The following is a 20,722-nucleotide window of genomic DNA, read 5'->3' on the forward strand; positions in this document are numbered from 1 at the left end:
GGAGACTTGCATTCTGGTGGTGGACTCTGTTGCCAGGAGCAAGTGCAACAGAGTAAAGCTAAGTGGTGTTCCCCTGTTTGTGTTTTTCCTTCGTGTGTATTAGTACAGCGGTGGGGCCAGTGCCTGCGCCACCCAGCTCACTAGTAAGGGATAGGTGTAGGGTGTGCTAGGGCGACAGGTATCCTGAGCGGCGCCCGGTGCGGAACCGGCATAGGGAACATTAGGAGCGTTAGGGACACTGACTCAGTGGAGTGCAGGAGGTCTCCATGTCCCATTTCCCTATCGCAGGGCCCACCGTTGTAACTGTTTTCCCTGCCCCTTGTCTTGTTTACAGTTACCGGCCTGCGGGCCGTGTCACACAGGACTGTATCACATGCCGCGTCTTGTTGTTTACAGTTACCGGCCTGCGGGTCGTGTCACACAGGACGGGTCCACGTGACACAGTTGAAACTGTCTTCTTACAAATTGGGTCCACGCTACATCGGTCCATTTGAAATTCTTGGACGTATCAACGAAGTCGCCTACAAATTGAGGTTGCCTGCTTCGCTCCGGGTCCCGAACACCTTCCACGTCTCTCTACTGAAACCTGTGGTACTGAATCGCTTCCATTCCGTGTCTGATCCTGGTTCTCAGCCGGTTGGTGCCGATGATGTCTTTGAGGTGGAGGACATCATCGCCATGAAGAAGGTTAGAGGTAGGACTTTTTCTCTTGTTGACTGGAAGGGCTTTGGTCCTGAGGAGAGATCCTGGGAACCTCGGGAGAATATCATTGCTCCCCGGGGAGGGCAGCTTAGGGGAGGGGGTACTGTCACGCCGCCTCCGCATACTCACCTGGCCTCCGCTCCCACGCCGCAGTCCCCCGACAGCCACGCCGGTCCCTTCTGACAGGCTCGCGGCCAACGGGTTCTCTGCATGCAATGCGCATGCGCCATAGGCCACGCCTCCCTCCTGTTACTTGTGCTCCGGCAATGCCCTGACCCGGAAGCACCTACGGACCAATGGCAAACCTGACAGGGTCATATCAGGCCATTTCCCCCTGAGGGAGGCGCCTGATCATTGTATTTGCTAGCACACTGGGCCCTGCTTCCTCGTGTGCTTTCTACAGTCTCGCAGTCCTGTCTTCAGTGATTCCTGCAGTAGCCTCACAGTCCTGCCTTCCGTGGTCTCTGCAGTAGCCCTGCAGTCCGGTGCTCCGTGGGTCCAGCTATCTATACTCCAGTCCTGCCTCCTGTGCTCCTGCTCCGTCCTGCTATCCACGCTCCAGTCCTTCAGTCCTACTCCAGTCCTGCCTCCGGTGTTTCTGCTCCACCCTGCTATCCACACTCCAGTCCTACAATCCTACTCTAGTCCTGCCTCCCGTGTTCCTGCTCCGTCCTGTTGTCTATACTCCAGTCCTGCAGTTCTACTCTGGTCCAGTCTCCAATGATTCCGCTCTGTTTTCTACGCTTCAATCCCGCACCCCTACTCCAGTCCGTCCTGAGCCGCCCCTCTCGGTACCGGCTATAGTGGTACCCGAACCCCTGGGCCTGCTCCTAACGATCCCTGTATAGGGGTCGGCTCCACCTGGCAGCTCGCCCGGGGCCCCTCGGTGCCACGGTCCAGAGGGTCCACTCCTGGAGATTTGTCTCCTGACCAGCCGTGGTAACATGGGCAGGTTATTCTTTGCGAAGGATGTATGAATCCAGCCGCATACAAGGTTATCCTGGAAAAACAGTTGATTCCTTCTGCTCAGGCAATGTTCCCCAACTCTTAGGACTGGTTTTTCCAACAGGACAATGCGCTATGCCACACAGCTAGGTCAATCAATGCATGGATGAAGGACCACCACATCAAATCCCTGTCACGGCCAGCCCAATCTCCAGACATGAATCCCATTGAAAACCTCTGGAATGTAATCAAGAGGCAGATGGATAGTCAAAAGTCATCAAACAAAGAATAATTGCTTATATTTTTGTACCAGGAGTGGCTTAAGGTCACCCAAAAACAGTGTGAAAGACTGGTGGAAAGCATGCGAAGACACATGAAAGCTGTGCTTAAAAATCATTTGCTGTATATTCCACCAAATATTGATATCTGAGCTCTTCCTGAGTTAAAACATTAGTATTATTGTTTCTAAATGATTATGAACTTGTTTTCTTAGCATTATTTTAGCATTATTTGAGGTCTGCAAACACTGCATTTTTTTGTTATTTTGACCATTTCTCATTTTCTGAAAATAAATACAAAATCTAGCGCTTGGAAATTCAAAGACATGTTGTCAGTAGTTTATAGAATAAAAGAGCAATTTACATTTTACTCAAAAATATACCAATAAAGAGTAAAATCAGACAAACTGAAAGTTTTGCAGTGGTCTCTTAACTTTTGCTAGAGCTGTGTGTGTGTGTCTATATATATATATATATATATATATATATATAATATATATATATATACACTATACATATATGTGGCTCTTGAAATTAAAGAAAACATACATTGATGTAATTAGGTTTCATGGCACTTCCCATTAGTAAATTTAATCTTGTCAATAAATGGACCAATATATATGTTATGTGGTGGATTATCAGATGCCACGGAAAAGGACTTTTCTTGTATTTTTTTTTACAATAACAGATTCTTTATTGTAATTAGAAAAAAAATTGGAGAAATATAAAATGCAGAAATAACAAACTGAGCAAGTGTACGGATGCTAAAGATGAGCAACAGTTTCATACTATACTGGTACAATGTCTAGTCTAGTCCGTTTCTTTATGGCTGCCGATCTCTTTGGCACTTACAAAGTTCCGTGACGGTATGACGTTGTCAGGCTTAGTAAGGGCCAGAGGTGCACAGGATGCCGGGCTGAGCATGCCGCGCAAAGCATGCCGGGCTGAGCATGCCGGGATGAGCATGACGTGATGAGGATGTCAGTGGGCCACACTGGATGTTGGTCGTGTGCAATATGAATCAAATAACTCATCTCCAATTCCAGAACATATTGACCCCGTGGAGCCTAAGCAGTGGCGTAGCGTGGGGGGCGGGGGGGGCGGTCCGCCCCAGGCGGCACGTGTGTGGGGGCAGCGTGGCAGCAGCAATTCAATTCCTCTCCTCTAACTGTGGGAGAACAGCGCGGACTCCGCGGAGGCACAGTGCAGGCGCTTTCTACCTTCTATCTACGCCACTGCCTTGCTGGACTCGGACTCGGAGCCCCGGCTGCTTTCCGCTCCTGAGCCGGTGCTGTGCGGAGGTGTTGGCCGCTCGGGGCTGGTTGTTCGGTCGGAGCTGCCCGAAGAACACGTGGCGTGTGGCTGAGGTGACACAGGAGCCGGTGAGTGAGGGGGATGGCGGGAAGCGCTGCCCAGCCTGCCCGTGATGTCTGTGAGGGGAGGGAGACACCGCGGTATGTGATTGCTCCTTGAATTTCATTCCATCATGTAATGTTATGCTACTGGGGGCATCTAGGTAATTACTCCCTCTCCCCCATTTACTAATGCTAAAGTTGAGGCTCCCTAATCCTTGGAGTTGGATTGCCTACATCTTCATATAGCTGATATTATGCAAAAGAGTTGGGCTCTGTAGGGAGAGGACATGGGGGGCTGTGCAGAGGAGGACATGGGGGGGGGCTCTGTAGGGAGAGGACATGGGGGGCTGTGCAGAGGAGGACATGGGGGGGCTCTGTAGGGAGAGGACATGGGGGGCTGAGCAGAGGAGGACATGGGGGGGCTCTGTAGGGGGAGGACATGGGGGGCTGTGCAGAGGAGGACATGGGGGGGCTGTGCAGAGGAGGACATGGGGGGCTCTGTAGGGGGAGGACATGGGGGGCTGTGCAGGGGAGGACATGGGGGGCTCTGTAGGGGGAGGACATGGGGGGCTGTGCAGGGGAGGACATGGGGGGCTCTGTAGGGGGAGGACATGGGGGGGCTGTGTATGCGAGAACATGGGGGCTCTGTAGGAGGGACATGGGGGACTGTGCAGGGGGGTACATGGGGAGGCTGTGTAGGGGAGGACATGGGAGGCTGTGCTGGGGGGTACATGGGGAGGCTGTGTAGGGGAGGACATGGGGGGCTGTGTAGGGGAGGACATAGGGGGCTGTGCAGGGGAGGACATGGGGGGCTGTGCTGGGGGGTGCATGGGGAAGCTGTGCAGGGGAGGACATGGAGGGCTGTGCAGGGGAGGACATGGGGGGCTGTGCAGGGGAGGACATGGAGGGGCTGTGCAGGGGGGTACACGGGGGAGGGGGGCTGTGCAAGGGGAGAACATGAGGGCTCTGTAGGGGGTGTACTGTGGGTCTGTGCAGGGGGAGGACACGTGGGTCTCCTTACACTGTTTTATGGTGCAGCTCTCGGCAGGGCAGTGGTGGAGGTTCAGTAGGGTCATCACGCTAATACATACACACATATATATATATATAGAGAGATAGAGAACTGCAAGAAGATGAAAGTCTAGAAATTTAGAAATAATAACAGCAGAGTTAGTAGTAGACTAAAAATTAGATCTTTGAGTGTAGTGTGGGCTCTTCGGATTCTTCCGGATTATCAACGACCAAAGGGGCGGCAAATTTTTCGACCGCCCTGGGCGCCACAAACAGTTGCTACGCCACTGAGCCTAAGAGACCATCTTATAGCATAAAGTACGTTAAAGGAGGCCTATGGACAGATCAATGATATAGACCAGAACATATATCCAATGTATACCTATGGAAGTATAGATAATGAGATATGAACACAACTTTAGTTGCAGAGGAGTAACACTAAAGAGTAACCTAACTTATTTATTTTAAAGAATTTTGTCCAGCATGGAAAGTTATGAAACTTCACAACTCACTTTATTATGTGATTGGCCTTCATTCCTGTAACAAAAAAAAATTGTAATTATCATAAGTGGTTTCTATCCCCTGCTTTTCCCTAGTCTGTTCACCAGCCTTCACCAGCATTGTTATCAGAATGTAATCATTTGGAGTACAAATGATGGCAGTGATGGGACAGAGCAGCACTAACTTTGTGGATAAGCTTCAATAGGAAATCCATCTGATCTGAGGACACAGGTGCTGGGTTGACCCATCACTGCCATCATTGGTACTCCAAATAAGTATGTTCTGATATCAATGCAGCAAAAAGCAGGCAAAAAGACTGGGGAAAATCAGGAGGTTGGTAGCCATGTAAATGCATATTTCTTACAGGAATGAGGACAAATTCACTAATAAAGTGATATACAAAGTTTCAGAACTTTCCATGCTGGGCAAAATTATGATAACAAAGAACATTAATAACTTTAATGAAATTCTCAGATATACTTTTACACTTGACAGGTAGAAGCCAGCCTGGAGATTGAAAAATAAAAGCCCTACTCACCCCTGCAATCCGCTCTCTGTTCCTTCACTGCCGCTCCAACAGTCTACTCCAGATTAGAAGCAATGAAGTCATGATTACCAATGAGCTGACCACTGAGACCAATGACTGGCTGCAGAGTTCAGTGACTGGTGATCTGAATGTAATTTTCCGGTCTAGCGGACATTGTTGGAGCAGAAGGGATGAGTCTATTTTCCAGGACGTCCACCTGACAGCACCATGGAGGACGTCCTCCTCCTCCTTACAGGGACAGGAAAGCACACGAGAGGTTAAAAAGTCCCGTCTCACCCCATTTCCCTCAGTGTTTTTCCTGTCCCTGCATGGAGGGATATGCAAGAGGAGCTGCAGAAGCTTACCGGAGTGCCCAGGGGGATTGGGCGGCCAGTCCAAACCTTCCCCCTGTCATGACGCCCGGGCCGGAATTCCCGGTGGGGAGTCCCTCTGCCCCAAAGGCCAGGAGCAGGACAATGCTCCTGGAGGGAGCCGCTCCTCCCGGTGGGAGGCTCTCGGCTCCAGTCGGTGGCCGTCATGGCAAGCGAAGGTCGGTCCCCCCGCAGGCAGCTGGCCGGGCGGGTGCCGGCATCATGAGGAGAGTGCCGTCAGAGGTGCAGGCGGGGCTAGAGTCCGGGCGGAAGCGGCAGGACCCGGCCTATCGCGAGAGCATGCATGTCACTGCCGGTGACGTCACATGCCAGGTTTAAATTGCAGCGCGTGCTCCAGGGGCTCACCATCTCTCTGGAAGCATGAATCGCTGCAGGATGGACGCAGAGGCTCCGGCGAATGGGGGGGTAAGTGCGCCTGGTGCAGACCACCCTCCCCACACCCATTCCCGCAACCTAGGATGACTGACATGGCTACCCCATCTTATGTTGATAGGATAAGGGAACCCCAGCAGCCCCCCCGTCAGTGACTAAGGATCCTGCCAAGGTCACATCCAAGTCGGTCCGATGCCCTGTATGCAGGGTAAAGCTGCCAGACACCTATAGCAAAACCCTCTGTGGACCCTGCACATCAAGGGTCATAAGAGACGAACAGTCATCCCTCCTCTCCGAGATGGGATCCTTGATACGGGAGGAAGTCCAAGCCTCCAGAGCCAGCCTCGCACGGCAGCAGTCCCCCAGTCCAGGGCCGAGCCGCAAGCATCCGAGGTGGGAGGCAGACCCAGTTTCCGAAGCAAGCTCTATCGAGTAGTCAGACTTCTGGGACTCGGATCCGGAGGATGAAGGAGAGATCCTGGCGGACAGACAGGATCTAGGCAGAAAATTCCTGTTCAGGCTGGAGGACACTGACGAGTTAGTCCAGGCGGTCAGGAACACTATGCAGATTGAGGAAGTTCCTAAACCGCAATCCAGACAGGACTTGATGTTCGGAGGTCTGGTGGCCCGGAGACAGACGGTGTTCCCTGTAAGTGAACACATCAAGACAATGGTCCATGAGGAGTGGAAAGAGGCAGAACTCCGGGACTTTAAAAGTCGTCTGCCTTTTGACCCCGAGGAAACACGAGTATGGGAGGAAGTCCCCAAAATCAATGTTCCGGTAGCCAAGGTCACCAAGAAAACCGCCATCCCGTTCGAGGACTCAAGTCTCCGGGACCGAATGGACAGGAAGGCGGACGTTCTATTAAAAAGGACATAGGAGACTTCGGCGGCCCTCATTAGGGCTAACATGGAAGCCACCTCGGTGGCCAGGTCTATGTTTCTGTGGATCGGGCAGTTGGAGGAACACCTAACCAACAAGACCCCTAGATCCGAGATCCTGGCATCCCTTCCACTCATGAAATCGGCCACGGCGTTCCTGTCGGACACGTCAGCCGAATCCGTAAGGTTCGCAGCCAGGAACAGCTCCCTGTCTAATGCAACTCGGAGAGCGGTCTGGCTTAAATCCTGGTTGGGGGATAACGCTTCTAAGGCGACGTTATGCTCCATTCCCTTCTCAGACCTAGCGGTGTTCGATCCTGCCCTAGATTACATTTTAGAGCTAGTGTCTGACAAGAATAAAGGGATCCCAAAAGAAAAACCTAAGCGTCCTCAGTCCTTTCGGAGAGGCCCCTTCTCTAGGAGACAGGCCGACTTCAAGAGCCAAACCAGGTCCAACAGAGGCTCCTATAGGAGCTCCCACAGCCAGGGTGGGAGAAGCAAAAGCTCCCTTTTTGCGTCAACCTCCAGATCTAGAAGGCAATGACGCCATAGGTATCGGGGGGAGACTTCGCCACTTCGCAGTAAATTGGGCCCGAGTTACCCAAAACCAGTGGGTCCTCAGAACCATTGTGGAGGGTTACAGCATAGAGCTTTACTTCCCTCCCCCCGACAAGATATATTGCCGCCACCGTAGTCCCGGAGGACTCCGCCATGAGGACGGACCTACAGGAAACACGGGTATTACGTACCTGGTAATGTGTTTTTTCATGAGACATGACGGCACCACGAGAGAGGGGATCCGCCCTACGAGGACAGGAAACCTTCAAGATAAAAGGGGCGGCTCCTCTCTCCGCATCAGTTGTTTTACAGAGCACGAGAGGAACTCCGCAGGTTAGTGTACACATAAATAATACCTATTTTACACTGCTAAATTTCCAACACCAAGGGAGTGTATAATACTACCAAAAAACACCCAACTAATGACGTGATCAAATAGGGCGGGAATATAAGGGTGCCGTCATGTCTCATGAAAAAACACATTACCAGGTACGTAATACCCGTGTTTTTCCATGGTACATGACGGCACCACGAGAGAGTTACAGAGATTTGTATTCTCTTTTAGGGGGGGATCACTGCCTGTAACACTCTTCTCCCAAATGTGAGATCAGAGGTAGCAGATAGGTCTAATCTGTAGTGTCTGAAAAAGGTAGATGGAGAGGACCAAGTGGCTGCCTTACAGATTTGGTCGATGGAGGCGTCCGCTCTCTCCGCCCAGGATGTTGCCATGGCCCTCGTGGAGTGGGCTTTTAGGCCCTCTGGAACAGCCCTACTATATGCTAGTATGATGGCCTCTCTCACCCATCTAGCTATAGTTTGCTTAGAGGCTTTAAGGCCTTTCCTTGCTCCCTGAAATGAGAAAATAAGGCCCTCTGTTTCCTCCATGGTTTTGTCACCTCTAGATACTGTAGGATACATCTTCTAACGTCTAAGCAATGTAATCTCTCTTCCTTTTTGTTACCGGGGTTAGGACAAAAGGATGGCAAGATTATTTCCTGAGCTCTGTGGAATTTCGACACTACCTTAGGTAGGTATGCTGGATCTAATCTCAACACGACTCTATCATCCATAACCTGAGTGTATGGTGGATCTGCTGATAGTGCGTGTAAGTCCCCAACCCTACGTGCCGATGTGAGTGCCACTAACAAGGCTGTTTTTAAAGTTAACACTTTATCTGATGTCGCGTTTATTGGTTCAAACGGACTTTCCGTTAGAGATGATAGGACTAAATTTAGATCCCAGGGAGGAGGTTTAGGAGATGGGACAGAGTCAGCTCTAGCACAGGCCCGGATAAATCTGGCGACCCATCTATCGCTTGCCAGGTCATAGTTGAATAATGCTGCCAGGGCTGAAACGTGTACTTTCAGGGTACTGACCGCCAAGCCCATGTCCAAACCCTTTTGTAGGAATTCTAGCACTGCCCTCACAGGCACTTCCCCCTCCTGTATTGGGCCTGAGGTGGACAAAAATTTCCTCCATATCCTCCCATATATTTTTGTAGTCACTGGCTTTCTGCTACTGATTAGGGTGGAAATCAATCTTGCTGAAAACCCCTTCCTCTCTAACAGTGACCTTTCAAATTCCAGGCTGTCAAATGCAGCCTGGAATTCGGAGGATGATTGAAGGGACCCTGTGTTAGGAGGTCGTGATCCTCTGGGAGCACCCATGGGTCTGTCACTGACATCACTCTCAGCCAATAGAACCACGGCCTTTTTGGCCAAAAGGGAGCTATCATAATTACTCTGGCTTCGTCCTCCCTGATCTTTTTCAGGACTAATGGAATGAGGCATATCGGAGGGAATGCGTACAGCAGACCCGATGTCCATTTTATTCTGAAGGCGTCTACCGCCAGTGGCATGTCTGCTGGTCTTAGGGAGGAGAATTTTTGAACTTTCCTGTTGGTTTTTGAGGCGAAGAGATCTATTATGGGTTTTCCCCACCTCTGCACAATTTGCTGAAAAATGGACTCTTTTAGGCACCATTCTCCTTGCTTTAAGTGGTTCCTGCTCAGAAAGTCCGCCTTCAGGTTGTCCGAGCCTCGGATATGCAGGGCCGATAATGAAAGGAACTGATGTTCTGCCAGAGTCAGGATTCTTTTTGCTATTTCCATCAATGACCGAGAACGGGTGCCCCCTTGATGGTTCACGTACGCAACTGCTGTACGATTGTCTGATAGGACTTTCACATGATGTCCTCTCAGGTGTGTCAGTAATCCTTCCAGCGCTCTTTCGATGGCTAGCAGTTCCCACTCGTTTGAGGATAGATCTTTTTCCTCCTGAGCCCAAGGGTCTTGGAGCCACAGGGTGTCTAGATGGGCTCCCCAGCCCCAGGGACTGGCATCTGTCGTGACTACTCTGGAGGCTGAATATGTCCAGGGTACTCCCCTCGGAGCGGACTCTATCTGTAACCACCATTTTAGCGACTGGAGTACAGGATCCGGGATGGTGAGCTTCTGTTCTAACTGCCCCTGAAGCGTCAGATCGCTTTGTAACACACACCACTGAAGTTCCCTTGTGTGAAATTGTGCCCATTTTACGGCTGGTATGCAGGAGGTTAGGGACCCCAGCACTGACATGGCTTTCCTCAGAGTCATTATTGGCTTTCCTAATGTTGTTCTGATTAGGTTTTTGATTTTCTCTTCTTTTTCCTCTGGGAGGCGACACTCCTGTATTACCGAGTCTATTGTTAGGCCCAAAAAATTCTGGACCATCGTTGGCTCCAACCTGGATTTTTTGAAGTTCAGTTGCCAACCCAGAGTCTGAAGAGTCTCTATCACTGTCTTGACTTGTTCCTGACAGTGAGCGAAATCTTTCCCCACTATCAAGAAGTCGTCCAGATATGGTATTACTAGAGCATCTTTTTCTCTGAGATGTGCCGTGACCTCCGCAATTAATTTCGTAAAGACCCGGGGGGCTGTTGCTACTACAAAGGGCAGAGCCTTGTACTGAAAGTGATGCCACTGAGAGTTTATTTGGACTGCCACCCTGAGATATTTGTGGTCTTGCTGCCGGATCGGGACATGATAGTAAGCGTCCTTGAGATCCAGGACCGACATGTAACACCGAGGGAAGAGGAGTTTCACTGTAGATCTTATCGTCTCCATCTTGAATGATGGGACTACTAGATACTTGTTGAGGCCTTTTAGATTTACAATCGTCCTCCAGGAATCGTCTGGTTTCTTTATCAGAAAAAGGGGGGAGTAAAAGCCTTCCTTCTTCTCCTTTTCTGGAACTTTTTCCAGTACGAGTTTTTGTATAAGTGATAACACCTCCCCTTCCAAACTTTTTTGTCTTTCTTGGGATGATTGTACCGGAGTTTGAATGAATTTTTGTGGTGGCCAGTGGTGGAATTTTAACTCCAGACCCGACCCTACTATCTGTCGGATCCAGGTGCTGGATGAGATCCTTTCCCAGGCTGGGAGGAAGTGAGAGAGCCTTCCCCCTACCTGAGAGGGACCGTCACTGGGCGGGTTTTTTGGTTTCTCTAGGGGGCTTACTAAAATAGAAGCCTCTCCCTCCTCTGTATCGCCTGTCAGAATTGTTTCTGTCACGGTCTTTGAATTGTTGCCTTCTAAATTTTCGGCCCCTCTGAAAGGAGCGCCGAAAGGCCTGAAATGGTTGTTTCGGAAAATTCTTTTTTGTGTCACTCGCTTTTTCCAACACTTCATCCAGTGCTGGACCGAATAAGAAATTTCCCTCACATGGCAGAGAGCAAAGTTTTAGTTTAGCCTGTGTGTCTCCCGGCCAGCATTTGAGCCATACCGCACGCCGTCCTACATTGGTTAAGGCTGCTGACTTTGACGCTAGTCTGGCCGAATCTGCTGACACCTCTGCGAGAAAGTCCGCCGCCGCTCTAATAGCCGGTAATGATTCCAGAATCGTGTCTCTGGGAACTCCTTGTTCTAATTGATCTTCCAAGTTGTCTGTCCATATCTTTAGGGACCTAGCCACGCAAGTGGCTGCGATGGCGGGCCTTAGTGCGCCCGCCGAGGTTTCCCAGGCTGCCTTAAGGCAATTATCCGCCTTTCGGTCCAGCGGCTCTTTTAGAAACCCCAGGTCCTCAAAGGGTAGGGAAGATTTTCTGGCGACTTTTGATATCGCTACATCGATTTTGGGGGCTCTATCCCAGGATGAGGATGCCTCTTCCTCAAAGGGGTATCTCCTCTTTAGGGAATTTGTTATCTGGGACTTCCTTTCTGGCTTTTCCCATTTGCGTTTTATGAGTGCTTTTAGTTGCTCATTAACAGGGAAGGTCTTACGTTTTTTCTTTTGCAGTCCATTGAACATGAGATCTTGGGCTGTCTTTTTTGTCCGCTCTTCTACTAGCCCCATGGTAGATCTAACTGCCTTAATGAGTTCATCCGTAGTTTCTACTGGGAACGTATCTTCCCCGTCCGAGCTACTTCCTGAATACTGTGACTTATTTGAGTCGTCCTCTGACCCTGTAGAGTCTTGTTGAGAGACCCCTAAGGGGCTTGATCTCCTAGTTTTCCTCTCTGTATCTACAGCTTGTAATGCTCTTAGTGATTTGGAAACTTCTGTCTGAATTATGGTCCTCAGACTATCCGAAAATGAGGGTGTCTCCTCCGCTATGGTCTTGTTAATGCACTCCTGGCATAGCTTTTTGTTCCAGGCTGCTTCTACGGGACTTTTACATAAAGCACATTCTTTATTTTTTGCCTTTCCTCTACATTTCTTAGGGACCTCCTATACTCCACCCCGCCAATGTATATAAGAGGTGGAGGAGAGGGAAAGAGAGGAGAAAAGAGAAAGAGAACAGACATTAGATTACTGGACTTTCTCGAAGTTCACTCACCACTCGGACGCTTCATAGAACGGGTACCGGATCTGGAGGTTGGCTGGTCCTTTCACTGTCTCCCAACGAGACTATGGACCCCTCTTTCCTGCGGTGACGACCCGCCCGTGCGCTGCCCGAGTGGCTCACACTACTGCTGCGGCGTGTCTTTGCTTTCTCCTCTGAGCACGACCGCCTCTCTTTTGCCTCCTGGCGTGGTTGCACATGCTCTGGCGAAGGGCTCTCCATTATGCTGCTTATGGCTTCAAGCAGTCACTTCCACTCAATATTGGTGCTGTGACCCTGCTCGCCTTTTCTGGCGATCTTAAATAGCACCCTCTTTTTTTTTTTTTTTTTTAGACCAACTGGTCTCGCACCTGCCACGCCTGCTGTGTGGCCGTGTGCGCGCCTCTGCGCCCCCCCTCGGGACCGTGCACACCTTCTGCCTTCCCAGGCCCCGCAGTGCTGTGCGCGCCGCTCTACTTCCGGGTCGCCGCACCACTTCCGGTTCGTCGGCCATGACGCGCGTTCCCAGCGCGCGCGCCTCCCGGTGCGGCCATACGAGCCCGGGCCGGGTGAACACGTGTGTTTCGGGACCCCCAGACACCCCTTACCTGCACGGTGGACCCCATCCTGGCTTGCAGGTATATGTAGAACTACCGCTGCGGGGTCCGGTGTCTGGTGTTCACAGGGAGGGTACACAGTCTGTGGCCTCCGAGGAGCTCTCTGCCTGGGCACCGATGTGCCTCCCGGGCTGCATGGCCACTGTATGTCAAAAGGGAGGGAACACTACCAGTGGCCTCCCTGGACCTTCTTTCTGACATCTTGGAGGGTCCATCCGCCAAGGTACCCCGCTTCGCCTGGGCATCTGCCCCCCGGCTGTGGCCATGCCTTCGCTCAGGGGGGACATAGGCATATATGGCCCCCGAGGCGACTACCGGTACCCGGCGTCGGGTGTAGCAGACCCATACCTGCCCTTAATCACCCGACCCAGGCCCAGGCATCCTCTTCTGGAATCTTCAAAGAGGCTTTCATCTTGAGGGTTCCCCGTCGAGGACAGGAAACCAACTGATGCGGAGAGAGGAGCCGCCCCTTTTATCTTGAAGGTTTCCTGTCCTCGTAGGGCGGATCCCCTCTCTCGTGGTGCCGTCATGTACCATGGAAAAATGATCAGTTCAGAGGTTATAGTACCGGTTCCTCTGACAGAAAGGGGAAAGGGACACTACTCCTCCCTGTTCTCCATTGCAAAACCATCCAGCGAGGCCCGAACTATTATAAACTTAAAACCTCTAAATGCCTGGGTCAGGTACAAGAGGTTCCGGATGGAATCAATTCGGTCCGCAATACATCTAATAGACAGGCACGCGGTCATGTGCACCCTCGACCTGAAGAGTGCATACTATCAGGTCCCTATCCATCCTTCATCCCAGAGGCTGTTAAGATTCGCGGTCAAATTACCAACTCGGACATGCCACTTCCAGTTCCAATGCCTTCCATTCGGGCTGGCTTCGGCCCCCCGAATCTTCACAAAGCTGGTAGCGGAGGTAGTGGCCTAACAGAGGTCAGGGTATCGTGATCATACAATACTTAGACGATTTCCTCCTGGTGGCAGGATCCGAAGAAGCGCTCATTCGAGACAGGAACCGAGCTATTACAGTGATGGAGTTCCTCGGCTGGGTGATCAACTGGCAGATGTCAGACCTCATACCAGAGTCCAGAAAGGTCTTCCTCGGAGTTCTCCTAGACTCAGGAGATAGGATATCCCTGCTACCAAAAGAAAAGCAGAAGTGATGCTTCTTGTTAATGGTGTTGCAGCCTCTGTGGCTTTTCAGAATAGATAAATACTGACAAACATATGACACTTAGATTGCACACAGGTGGATGTCCTGTCAGTAAGCATGGGACTTATGAAGGTAATTGTTTATATATACAGTACACATATCAATTTTTATTCACCAACATAGACTATTTAGTGCTGGTTCATCACACACAAATCAGATTCCAAAATATTTAAAAGCAGGTTGTAATTTATAAGAATAGGTAGAAAGCCACTGTATATTACACAGACATACACACTGTATTTTACAAAGGTTTAACGCAAGTGTGGAAAAAATGCTACATATCAATTTGCAAGAATGCTTTAAAACTTAAAAGTGTTACATTTATTCTTATCAATTAACAACTTGAAAAAGAGAAATGTAAGTTACAATAATAATATTTATTGGAATGTATAATGAAATCAGGATTCTTTTTGTACATCCTTTGCCTTCATCAGTTTTTCTCGGTACTTTTGCACATTTTTGAAGGAGCTCGGCAGGGAGGGTGTTCCAAACATCTTGGAGAAGTAGCCACAGATTTTCCATCTCTTCATGCAATCTCAGACAGATTAGATGATGCTGATATCAGGGATGTGTGACACCATATTATCACTTCCAGGACTGCTTGTTATTCTTTACACCAGAGGTGGGGAACCTCAGGTCTGAGGGGCATTCATGGCCCGCAATGACCTTTTCTTCGACCCCCAGGCAGATTCCTGATGACTGCAGTGTTCAGTCCAGCGACTACCAGCCCTTTAAATTTCTACTTGCTGTGCGAGTACGTAGCGCTCACTACTGAGAGCTGCAGTGTGTGCAATGTAAGATTACATCCACATGCCAGCCAGTGCCAGGGTCATGACGTACTTTGTGGGCAGAGTTAACACGTGATGCGCTCTAGACAACAGTAGCTGCAGCTCCAGCATCTCCTGTGATGCTGGGGCTGGGTATAGACATCTCCTGTGATGAATATACAGCATCTCCTATGTCTCCTGTGATGCATATGCTCCAGCTACAGTGTATTCTATATGATGTTTATACTCCAGTCTTGGTGTCTCCTATGTGATGTATACAGGTCTCTCTGTGTCTCCTATGTGATGTATACAGCTCCCTCTGGGTCTCCTATGTGATGTACATTGATGAGCATTAGAGAATGTGAGAACAGGTTGTATTTTGTACTATACAGGAAGAAAAATATTTTCCCACCACCAGGAGCAAAACCGTAACAATGCAGTGACATGAGAAGAATCTGCATAGCTAATCATATGCTAAATAGTTGCAAGTCAAATTTATGTACGAAATAACCAAATGATTGTCTATAAAATGATGGCAGTTTCACATTGGAAGCTGTAGTACATAGTGAGATATGGAGCCTGAAAGTCAAAAGTTCAAAACATTGTTACCCTTTTGCTCATCAGTGTATACTGCAAAAATTCCCACTGTTTGAGATCTATAAATGTAATGTGAGCTGTGATGGATTTCACACTGTGAGGAGACATGTAGTGTAATAAACATCTGTTTTCAGTACAACTTATTTCTGCGAGTTCTTTACAAAACATCACTGGAAACAGTCGCCTGCACTCCAGACCGATGCGAACATGGAAAAGCAGTTTCAAGTAGCAACATCATCTGTACCACCCAACAACACAGCCGCACTGAAGAGAAGCAGCTCCAGCCATCACATTAGGGGGAGGCCATTAAAATGTTTGACCAAATATAGCAGAGTAAATTTCAAGTTGATCATTTTGTACATCCCCTGAAGGATAGTAAAAAATATCCAAATGGCCCCTGGCAGGAAAAAGGTTCTTCGCTCCAACTTTATACTGAAGACAGTTTTTACTGACATTGGTTGTATGTTTGGTGTCATTGTCCTGATGCAAAATAAGTTTGGAGCCAATCAGACTCCTCTCTGATGGTACTACATGATGGATACCTACAAAAAAACAATATCATTAAGAACTATGTTAGTATTCATCATGCAATAACATAACGGAGGCATTTGATTGTCTCAGAAATGTATTCTGTAGCAGAACAACCCCAAAGATAAAAAAAAAGCTGTTAACATTTCAATTTTTTTTAAAACCTTCTTACCTAGCAACAATTTCTTCACACATGCCCAAAACTTCTGCACGGTACCAAAAGATATATATATTGTAAAGAGTCAAGTAAAGTGGTTGGCTGTGTGCATGTATCACCAAGGTGGCTGTTCATTGTGATGTAAATCCCAGGAAGACTATACCAGTAACACTAGGTGAGTGAGTAATTTGAGTAAATTCTGGGTCCAGGATTTAGGAGTGATCAGAGAACCTGGGTGGGAAATGTCACTCCCATACGCCAGTCCGGGCCTTATTGGCCTAATGAAAAGCTGCTGACGCAGCTCAGAAGGTGTTTTGTGCTGGAGGTGAACAATATTGTATTGTGTATGAAAGCTGCTTGAGTTCCCCATGCCTGTGACACTGAAACTGATAAGACCGTTACAGTTACTTTGTTTTGCCATGCCTAAAGAAAAGAATGTTTATGCAGTATCCTAAAGGTACCGTTACACTAAACGACGCACCAGCAATCCCGACAACGATACGACCTGTAAGGATCGCTGGTGCGTCGCTACATGATCGCTAGTAAGCTGTCAAACAGGCAGATCTACTCAACGATGCAGCAACGATGCGGCGATCCGTTTAACGACCTCGGCGGTCGTTGGCACCTTGTCACACAGCAGCTATTCTGACGACTCATGCCTGCGTCCATGAGTTCTGCGTCGCCAACGAGGTCACTCATCAGCATCAAACACAGCGATGCATGCTGGCCAGCGGGACGCCGACGATCAAAAAATGCCCTGGGACATTCGAGAACGATCAGCGATATCCAGCAGGGGGGCAGTGTCACACGTAGCGAGATCGCTAGCGAGGTCGCTGTTGCGTCACAAAATCGGTGACTTTTCAGTGATCTTGCTAATGATCTCGCTATGTGTAACGGGGCCTTAATGTGCTGAAGAAAGCAATTTCAGTGGAAGTGCTGAAAGATGCAATAAAAGTTACTTTATATTTGCACCAAGACCTTTTCCTGTGTTGAAATCCATAAATATACATACACATATATGAGCTATAGCCCCATATGGCTTCATCATGATGAGACTTCCTCAAAGCTAAGGTTATGTGTTTTGAACATCTTTTTCAAAAGTGCACTGTATGTATATTTTTTCCATTGTGCGGTGCTACATTATTGCCGATGCCGCAGTGTTGTAATCCAATGGTCGCAGCTTGAAGAGGAGCTATAAGGCTGGAGGTTTCCTTCATGGTCCATTTAGACATTTGAGACCCCTCATCCATAAAATCTTCCAGAGATGAAGGCCCAGAACAACCTGTGTCATCCAATATCGAAAAGAAATAATGGTACAGTAAGGTCCTGTACAGGTCTAATGAGCAGGGCTGAATGCTACGCTGGCGATTCGCATGCCTCCTAAGTGCCGCCCTACTCACCTGCGTGTTCCGTTCTGCTCCATACAGTACCAGACCATCGCTCTGAGCTGCCTTCTGCATCACATCCAGCACCGCCTTTTCTGCGTGTTGATGTGAATCTCCTCCCGGCTATAGGGAAGTGTAGCCAAACTAGGCAAGAATTTGTATCCACTCTGTCCTGCAGAGATTTGCTTCCCCGGCCTATTACCTGCCAGCAGGTGACATATCAGGTGACTCAACTCCTTGCCTGAACTTAGGTTCCCAGTAGCTAGTTTTCTGTATTGGCCTAGTCCTGTTTTTTCTCTCCTTTTATCGACCCGGTTTGCCTACTTGTTTTACCTTTTGTAAAAGGTTTGGAAAACGTTTACAAATAATTCTTGTCATCTAGGATGAGTTTTGCATTACTAGCGTTTTCTACACAGTTTCAGTCTTAATGGAGTTATACAAAAAGTCAGTGCCATACCAATCCATGGTTTGTGTCTGTTATTGGAGCTTAGCCTTTCCTCTATTGAAAAGGTATGAGACTGCATTGCAATACCATACCAAACCTATTGACAGGGGTGATGCTATTTTTGAAGGAAACCAGTCATGTTTTTCTACATCAGCACAACACAAGAGAATGCGTTACCTGCTCAATCTCATGACAGGCTGTAGTAAAATGTGGATTAAGGACAGGCATCTCGGAAATTCTTTAATAGCTGCTTCCTTCTTTTCTATATAAAGGAGAGCCATTCTCTTTTGTTAGTGTAGCGTGCGTCCGCGGATCTGGGCTGCAGTAGGGACAGCACCCCAGAAACTCCGAGACCCTTAACCCCTATACAGGGATCTGGAATTGTAGCAAGGCCCATGGGGTGGCTGTCTATAAGCAGTGCGCCAGAGCAAGACGGTCGCCAATAGGGAAGAAGGCAGGGAACCAAAAACGTAGTCAGAAACCGGGCGAGCAGGGGAGGTACAGAAATGGCAGGCAGTGGCAGAGTCGAGAGTCCAGGCCAAGGTCACAAAACGGGAGGGCGGTAAAGGTACAAAAACGGCAGGCAGTAGCAGAGTCGAATATCCAGGCCAAGGTCACAAACCGGGAGAATGGCAGAGGTACAAAATCATCAGGCAATAGAGGGGTCAGAAATCCAGGCTGAGGTCAGAGTCAAACAATAGCAAATCACACAGTAGCACATAGGGAAGCCAAGAATATATCCGGCGGCTTGCAAGACCAGTCCCAAGGTATTTGAGGGATCAGGTCATCCCTCACAGGCTCCCGGACTGATGTCATCAGGACCGCCCCCAGGACCAGGCCAGATGGTGATGCACCAACCCTTCCATGACAGACAGAGGTGACTTGATGTACTGATAGCGCCTGCGCATAATCGCCGTCATAGCGCCAGTATATTGATAGTAGTATTCTTGAACTATTTTCCACAATGGAAATCGTGTAGCGCATGCGCAGTTTGTTTTATCATGAGGTTCTATAACCTCACAGCGCCTGCGCACAGAGAATGGCAGTCACCATCTGATCCCTTGATAATAGGAATTCGATAGCACTTGCGCAGTATGGGCTACCATATGACCTAAGCGCTGTGTCTCTGACTCGATGTGTAATCATAAAACTTTATTAGTAACAGGAAGTATGCAAACTAACAAGATGTCTGCCACCGCATTTTCCACCATGTGCTCGACCCGCTGTCGCTTCTTTCTCACAGGTGAAGCCCTTTTCTGATAAATGGATTGTATATATTTATAGGTGTGGGGTTGGGAGCATAGCACACTATCGTTCCCTGAGGAAGCCACTTGTCTGTGGCGATATGCGTGAGACGCTATCCCACACCTTGTCCTGTATATTGGCACTTTGCATTGTAACCCAGGCTTATTCATGTCTTGGGGTACCTGTGCCCGCTTACTCTAAAGAGCTCCTTTTCCTTATGTGCTTATGCATCCCATGTGCTACTTATGCGCTTCAAGCAGCAACTTAATCTAAGTTTTCCTTGCCTTTTACTTCTATTACCTAGTTGGGCCCATATGGCACTGTGAGTATTTCTTAATTTATTGCGCTCTCTCTTTTTTATATGCAATTGAAGTATCTCCCATATATATGGGCATGATCTTTCTCTTCTCTTGTCCAATCATGTCTTAGCCTGCCCATGGTGAGCACCCTTGCCGATATTCATTAGTGGTGCCCTCCATTCTTTCAAAGTTTTAAACAATATTTAGATAAGTCTCATTGTTCATATAATAAACCTGAAAATATAAAGAAAATAATTACATCCAACAAAGCTTAAAATCATAGAAGGTTTTCCAAAGCATTGTAGTAAATTTCTGGGAATTGTCAATCATTCCATATCCAACAAGTTATGAAAAATGAAACCAGGTTTATCTGGTAACCTATGATGACAGATTCTGTATCTTGGCTGCTAATTGCTGGTGATGAACACAGATATTCAATGTCTCGCTACTCAGGGGAAAATATATAAAAGTGGCTCAACTTTACATTTTAAAGAAACCAAATTAGAGACTAAATATTCTGAAGAATAGTTACATGTTTAGCTGATGGATAGTTGATGCATTCGTCCTCCGCACCGGCGGCAGTAACATTTATTGTCAGCTATTTTTTTTAAATCTCCCAATTCTACAAAGATAAGAGGAATATTGGTTACTGGGCTGGAATGAACATTCATTAATTCCATGGATTATATTAAAACGAACAAACTGAAATCAATATATTAAGATTTGGTTCCAGCACAGAAAATATAACATGTAGCATCCTAAACCCTACAGCCCCCGACGTCAGTCCGCTCTGATAGTAGTAAAGCATAAAAGCATTATACCAACAGAACCGCACTGGTCTCTCCACAGTGATTGTGTGTCATGAGGAGATGAGTCATAAAATCCACTTACATGTTATCACACAGGGAGTAGTTGTAGTTATAGTGGATGGTATAACTGTGATGATCTGTCACTTTTGGCAGCTCGGAATGGATAAGATTTATCATTCCTGAAAAAACCTGCCCTAACAAGCCATGGTTGTCTCTGCAATCACCGGTGACTATCCAACAGGTGGCATGGCACATCTCGTGCACAAGTGTGGATCGTACTCGCTCTAAAACAAGAGTTTACACAGTTATGAGAAAATCTGAGTACACCCTGAT

This window comes from Dendrobates tinctorius, unplaced genomic scaffold (assembly GCF_039654945.1).
Source record: "Dendrobates tinctorius isolate UK_male_01 unplaced genomic scaffold, ASM3965494v1 ptg000011l, whole genome shotgun sequence".
In the NCBI taxonomy this organism is placed as follows: Eukaryota; Metazoa; Chordata; class Amphibia; order Anura; family Dendrobatidae; genus Dendrobates; species Dendrobates tinctorius.